We start from the raw sequence: 6,754 nt of genomic DNA, 5'->3' as shown, positions 1-6,754 counted from the left end.
GTCTGTTCTTCGTGTTCTTCATCTTCATCAATGGCAGCAGCAGCAACAGAGAAAAATGGTGGATTCTTCCTCTGCAGCGCTCTCCTCTCTACTCCCAACTCTCCACACCTTTCCTAATCGACCCAACATGCCTTTTTATACTCGACAGGCATTGAAATATTTCGAGTTAACTCCATATAATTTCTCTTCAAAACTGGCAGATACGAGAATATTTTCTTTCTCTTCTTTGCGTCTTCTAAGCTATCTTTCCTTTTTTATCCTGATTTGATAGGGACGAATTTTGTTGAGTAAAGAATAAAATCTTGTCCCATGCAATACGCATCGAATCAAATATTCGATGAAATATTTCTTATTTACTGCAGTTCCCTGTTGAGCTCCGTTTCACTCGATCCAGCCCAATTCAGTTGATCCAATTGATTAAACTAACGGTGTTTTGCTCTACCAAGTCCAGCCCAATGAAAACTAGCCCTTGAATCTCCTTATATCACGTCCAAAATTTGCTTCAACAATTACGCAGGTGAAGAACTATTTTTCCCGCCAAAACTCGGTTCAAATGGGGAAGAAACTGGTAGCCCCCTATCCAGAGTAGGGGTGCGAATAGCAGCTGCCTTGGGGTGACCTGAGGGTGCCCCTTAGTAATTAGGTTACCCCTTATCCAAAAGCGAGAGTCCGAATAACACTTGTCCTCCGGGTGCCAAAATCAACTTTTCGAGCCGAATTTTCCAAAAATGTTTATTTCCTAAAAATACATAAAAACACAATATTAGTACAAAAATAGAGTTCCAACAATACGGACATTGAGGACAAATTAGACACAAAAATGTGTCTATCACCTCGCACCCGTCCCAGAAGGATTCTTAATTAACAATTGTGTTATATATATTTACATAATGTTTAAAGTTTTGGAGATTGATAAATCCTCTTAAAGAAAAAACTTTTGAAAAATTATACCAACTTTAAAAATTAGTAAGTAGTTCGTGGCATTGCTAACACCAATACTCTAAAGTAATTGTTAAGGATAGATTTGAAATCTGCAAATCTAGCAGCACTACAACGATACTTAGTCTTGCTAGATTTCAAAATACATATTTGTTGCTTAATCAAATTTTTCAACTCAAAAGTCATAATAATTTTCTACCCGAGAACCCCAAAAATGGCTTCCAGTTCGGCCAAATCTTGTTTGTTCTTCACTCGCTATACACTCTCCCTCTATCTTACGTACCATATCATATACTTTTGTTGAAAATTAAGTCGCAACTCAAACTCCTCCTCCAGGCTCCAACTCCTTGTATTCCTTGTAATTAAATGAAAAATCACATCCATTATATAGTTGTATCAATATATGACACTAAGAAGAAACACAATATTGATATAAAATATATTGCCAACCCTAAATAGTGCAAATCATATGAAGTGCTTCCCGTCAAAGAAGATGTAATCAAGGAAATATACTGATATATATTTCTTTAAAAATCATATACTTGCATTAAGAATCAAGCGGCCAACTGAATTACTATTTCAGACTCCAATTCCCTATAGTTAGATGAATAATTACACTCACTATATAGTTGTATAGTAGAAACACGTAATATAAAATAAATGGTCAATTCTAAAATTGTGCAAAGCATATGAAATGATACCCGTCAAAGAAAATGTAATCAGAAATCATATACTCGCATTGAGAACCAAGCAGCCAACTCAACTCGGTGTGGTTAAATGAAAAATCACAGTCACTGTATAATTGATATTAAGGAAACTAAAAAAAAATGATACTAATTTAAAATCAATCCTCTAAAAAGTGCAAAGCGTATGGAGTGTTTCCCGTCGAAGAAAGATATATCATTACTCCAACTTCTTGTAGTTAAATGAAAATTTTCGCCTTCTATATAGTTGTATCAATATATAATATTAGATACGCTAAAATGAAACACGGTATTAATATAAATAGATCGCCAACTATAAATAGTGCAAAGCATATGAAGTGCTCCCGTTGAAGAAGATATAATCAAGGAAATGCATTGATATATCTATCTTCATAAATCATATATATACGTAAGTTAAGAATCAAGCAGCCAACTCAATTCTATAGTTGTATGAATACTTGATATTAGAGACACTAAAAAAAATTTAATATAAAATCGATTAACAACTCTAAAAAGCGCATAGCATATGTAGAGCATGTGAAGTACTTCCCGTCGAGGAATACATAATCAAGGAACTGCGTTGATATATCTTTATCCGGAAATCATATACTTGCATTAAAAATCAAGTGGCCAACTCAACTGATCCTTGAAATGACACTCAATATATAGTTGCATTAATAGTTATATTAGAAATACTGAAAAGAAACATAATATAAAATAGATTGCGAACTCTGAATAGTGCAAAGTATATGAAGTGCTTCTCGTCGAAGATGATGTAATCAAGGAAATACACTGATATATCTTTCTTCAGATGTCATACGCTTGTGTTAATAATCAAGCAGCCAACTCAAGTGCTCTTCCAGGCTCCAACTCCCTGTAGTTAAAGAAAATTTCCTCACTATGTAGTTGTATCAATATATGATATTAGAGACACAAAACCAAAACACGATATTAACATACAATATATTACCAACCCTAAATAGTGCAAAGCATATGAAGTGCTTCCCGTCAAACAAGATGTAATCAAGAAAATGCACTACTGTATATTTCTTTATATTTCGAACATGTTCTCTTACCGCCAGCGTGAGGCTTTTCTTGAATTCCTCGCTATATAGCTGAACATATTCTCTACACTAATGTGAGACCGAACAAAAAGATCGTACGTTGAATGTTCCTTAATCAGATGCAAACTGCACGGGCTAAATTTAGGCTAATTAGCAGATGTCATTGTTGTACAATGATAAAGTTTTGAGTGATGATACCAGTGACCTGAGGTCAAAACTTCGCAATATCGATAGTAGGCATCTTCTTGTAAAAGAGGTATTTCTGGGGGAAAAAAATTTGGGCCTTCCATGTGCCAAAGAAAAGATGCCTAGGTAAAGCCCTAAATGCTACTGGCCAGTTGGGAATGGAGAAAGCAGGAGATTCTCCAGACTTGATTGTCTTCGAATGAGTCAATGTACAGAAATAAAAACATGTAAGAATTAAACATCTCAAATGAACAAACATCTAGCCAATTCCTAATGAGTATGATTTCCTAAAAGAAATGTATGGCAGGTGCAAACACTAATTACTGAGCTCAACTCCAATGCGAGCACTAAGTCACTGACATAGACCCGGGTTAACCTTGGTCTAACACGATCACTAACCCGTCAAAACGTCAAATCATATCGAAACAGGATGAAGCTAAATCATTTTGCCAACATTAAAAAATTACCAGCTTATCAGTTTTCTATGTGCAAAAGATATTAATCGAAATGGTAGATGTACTTACTGGAATGAAGTGCACGCTTGGACCTTTATTTTCCTTCAGCTTAGGACTCAACCCTTTAATGAAGACAACAACATGATAGGTGCACATTCAAGCATGACCCAATAAATTTCATCTGCTTTAATGTGAGTTTCGATATGCATTAATTATATCAAGATATTTATCTTCCTATGATGAGTAAAATGACCCTTGTCAGTTGTGAATAATGGTTCAATAACCATACAAAAAATAATAAAAAAATAGTTCCCCAGTTCTAGCCATTCTGCCAGACAGTTTGCCAAACACAACAACCGCAAACAAAAAAATTTGGAAAAACCTAATCAAAAAGATGGTGCTTGGATAACTATGTCATACGGTCTATATTGGATGGTACCAAATTGAAACCACCACAAAAGATCAAATTCTTATCCAAATATACTTGTTTTGCACAATCACTGTTAGTTGAAATCCAACATAAATGCATCAACAGTTTTAATCAAGCTGCCAAACCCAGAAAATACATTGTCTATATAACATAACATGTTTGTTTTTTTCTTCGATCGACTACAAGCAAAACATGTTATTATGCTTGAAAATATTTCTTAATGGCTTCTATCGACAGTAGCATCAAGTCTCGAAGTAACATTGGGAACATTTTATCCACCTTGTTTTGTCATGCAGGCTTCAATGTGTTACTTATTGCTATCCACTAATAATAAAAATATTTTACGGTTGTTGTCAAAGATAATAAAATATATAGGGGTTTATATACTATCTGTCGCAGAACTATGCACATCCTACCCTCAACACTAAGCTTACTATTCTAGTTTTTACTCGAGACCACCATAGGCCTTATTGATTTTTTTTTTTTTAAACTTGCCTACTGACACTTTATGCAACATAAAGCATACTCAACAACATATTTGACCACCAAAATAAAAATGAAGTCAGTATTACTAATATCAACAGTATCGTAACCTTTAGTTCTTTCTTTCTTTCCTTTTCCATAATAATAATGTGGTTTCAAGTGATAAAATCCACTGTCGATTAACCATTTTTTCCTAACTTATCTTAGAGTTCAAAATACATGAAGGATTACTCACTATTGACACTGAATAAAATAAAGAAATAACCTTTTCTGGGCAACTTCAGCAACTGTTAATCGAACATCTTGAGATGCTAATCTATCTTATTCTCTGCTCGTAACGCCAAAATATGCTTTTGTCAATGTACTTTTTTACTAATATATCGCATAAGCATTGGAAAATGGTTCTGAATTTAACATACATTATCCACATATTACATCATAGTCATAACCAAAAACATTTTCTGGTATGGTAAATGGGCTGTCAGAATAAGAGCAATATAATTTTTTTTCTTAGTTATGATGGCTTACCCAACGACATCTTTTTTAATTCGACCTGCTCCCCATGCAAGCAATTTTCGAACCACCTTTAGCCACTAAATGAAGTGGCGTTTTCCTTGGGCACCCGCAATCATATTTTTACTTTGTTAAATTAGTCAAATTTGTATTTGACATTAACTGAAAGTAAGAAAAACGTATAAGGCTACACTCATGAACAATTAAGGTTAGAATTGATCGTCGTTACAATCAAGGTTTGTTTACCAATAGGAAATATGTGCACACATAAGTAACGTTTGATACACCAATCTCAAAATCAAGCACCAGGAACTGCTACGATAAGCTCAATCAATGCAGGAAATCTCTTCATCAATGGATTGCAATTTTTTTAATTCAGAAGATTACCTGCATTAAGACCATCAGTATTGTTCTTAAGTCACTATTCCTACGGTATCGACAAACATTAACATTGGTATCATACATAAACCCGTAAGAGGCTTAGAAACAAAACCAATGAAGAAAATTCACACCCACTTCCTTTTCCTCTTCTTTAGAGGAATCAAGGACTTTAACAACATGATCATCTCATTAGTTGATTAAGCCTCATCCGTCAAAACCTTAAACTATTAATAATGTAGTATGACTAGAAATAACCCGTGCCGTAACGGCACCACATGAGACGAAATATTTTTTGATCATAATGATTTTAATAATTACTATATATTATCATAAGTCTTATTTTGACTCATGAGATTTTGTAGCCATGAATATCTTAGATATTTTTTATCCAAATAATTATAATTTCGGTTACACTTCCAACTGATTAAAATATAAAAATCCAGGTAAATTGTCTTATTTTGGCCTTAAATAAATTTTTTTTACGATCCCTAAAGATTGGTGGTTTTAATGAGACCATTATGATCTTCATCCGATGAGCAATAAATGTAATTACATCCTCCCAGAAATTATTCTTAGATCGCAAGGACTATTGTCCTGCGTTCATTATCCATATGCTCTGGTGATTCTATTCCGGTATTTTTGGTCTAATTAAAACAAGACAAAAGTGAGTTGTATACCTTAATCACGCGGTGCATGTCCTTAATTATGATGGCCCTTTTTGTAACGTTTCTCAGTGTAGAACCAGACCAGCGGAGGACACAAATTCTAAATCAACGGTGAATTGGGTGAGCTCGATAATTGTACCTCAACAGAAAGATATCAGATCAATATTTTTACTCTTCGTGCTTAAATTAAGATTAAACACGATCAAAAACGCTACTTTCTGTGCTTACATTTCTAAGGCTAAACCGCTGCTCTATCTCACCTTTGACGGCAAAGAGTCTCAAATTAAAGAGGAAGCAGAGTTCGATTAAACTTTTAATGATGAATGAATAAGATCCGATGACCCCGTAAAAATTCAAGCCACCACGACTGTCAATCATGTTTATATGGACGAAAAGATAATCATGATCTGGATCAAGAATGCTTAAATGTTCCTAAAAGTGCTAAATTTGTTATGGATGAAAACATGGTTCATTTTTTAGGGGAACATGAAGGTACAACTATTAAGATAATGAAATTATGGGAATTATTCTTTGTATTTAAAAAAAAAAAAAAAACCTAAAGTTGTTTGTTCTTTGGGTTTTACACATTGCAACCTCAAATTCTCTAGTGTTACTTGTGTTTTGCAGGTTGATGAAGGCTGGTTTATTCGAGCGCTAAAATTAAAATAAGGCCTACAATTTAAGAGTAAATTTTCTGTGAGTCATTTTATGGATTTTTCGATTATTCCCTTTACAATGAGTATAATAAAAATTATTCTTTGTATTTTTAAAAATAGGATCTAAAATTCTTTGTTGTTTGGGTTTTACACATTGTAACCGTCAATGTTCAATATTCTTTGTGTTTTGCAGGTTGATGAAGGTTTGGCTAATCTGATTTTCTTAAAGATATGGTGCAAGAAATCTTTTTATTTTTCTATAATAAAATATGAGTGTA

This window comes from Papaver somniferum, chromosome 8 (assembly GCF_003573695.1).
Source record: "Papaver somniferum cultivar HN1 chromosome 8, ASM357369v1, whole genome shotgun sequence".
Classification (NCBI taxonomy): Eukaryota; Viridiplantae; Streptophyta; class Magnoliopsida; order Ranunculales; family Papaveraceae; genus Papaver; species Papaver somniferum.
The sequence above is the reverse complement of the archived record's forward strand: the minus strand, read 5'-3'. Positions refer to the sequence as shown.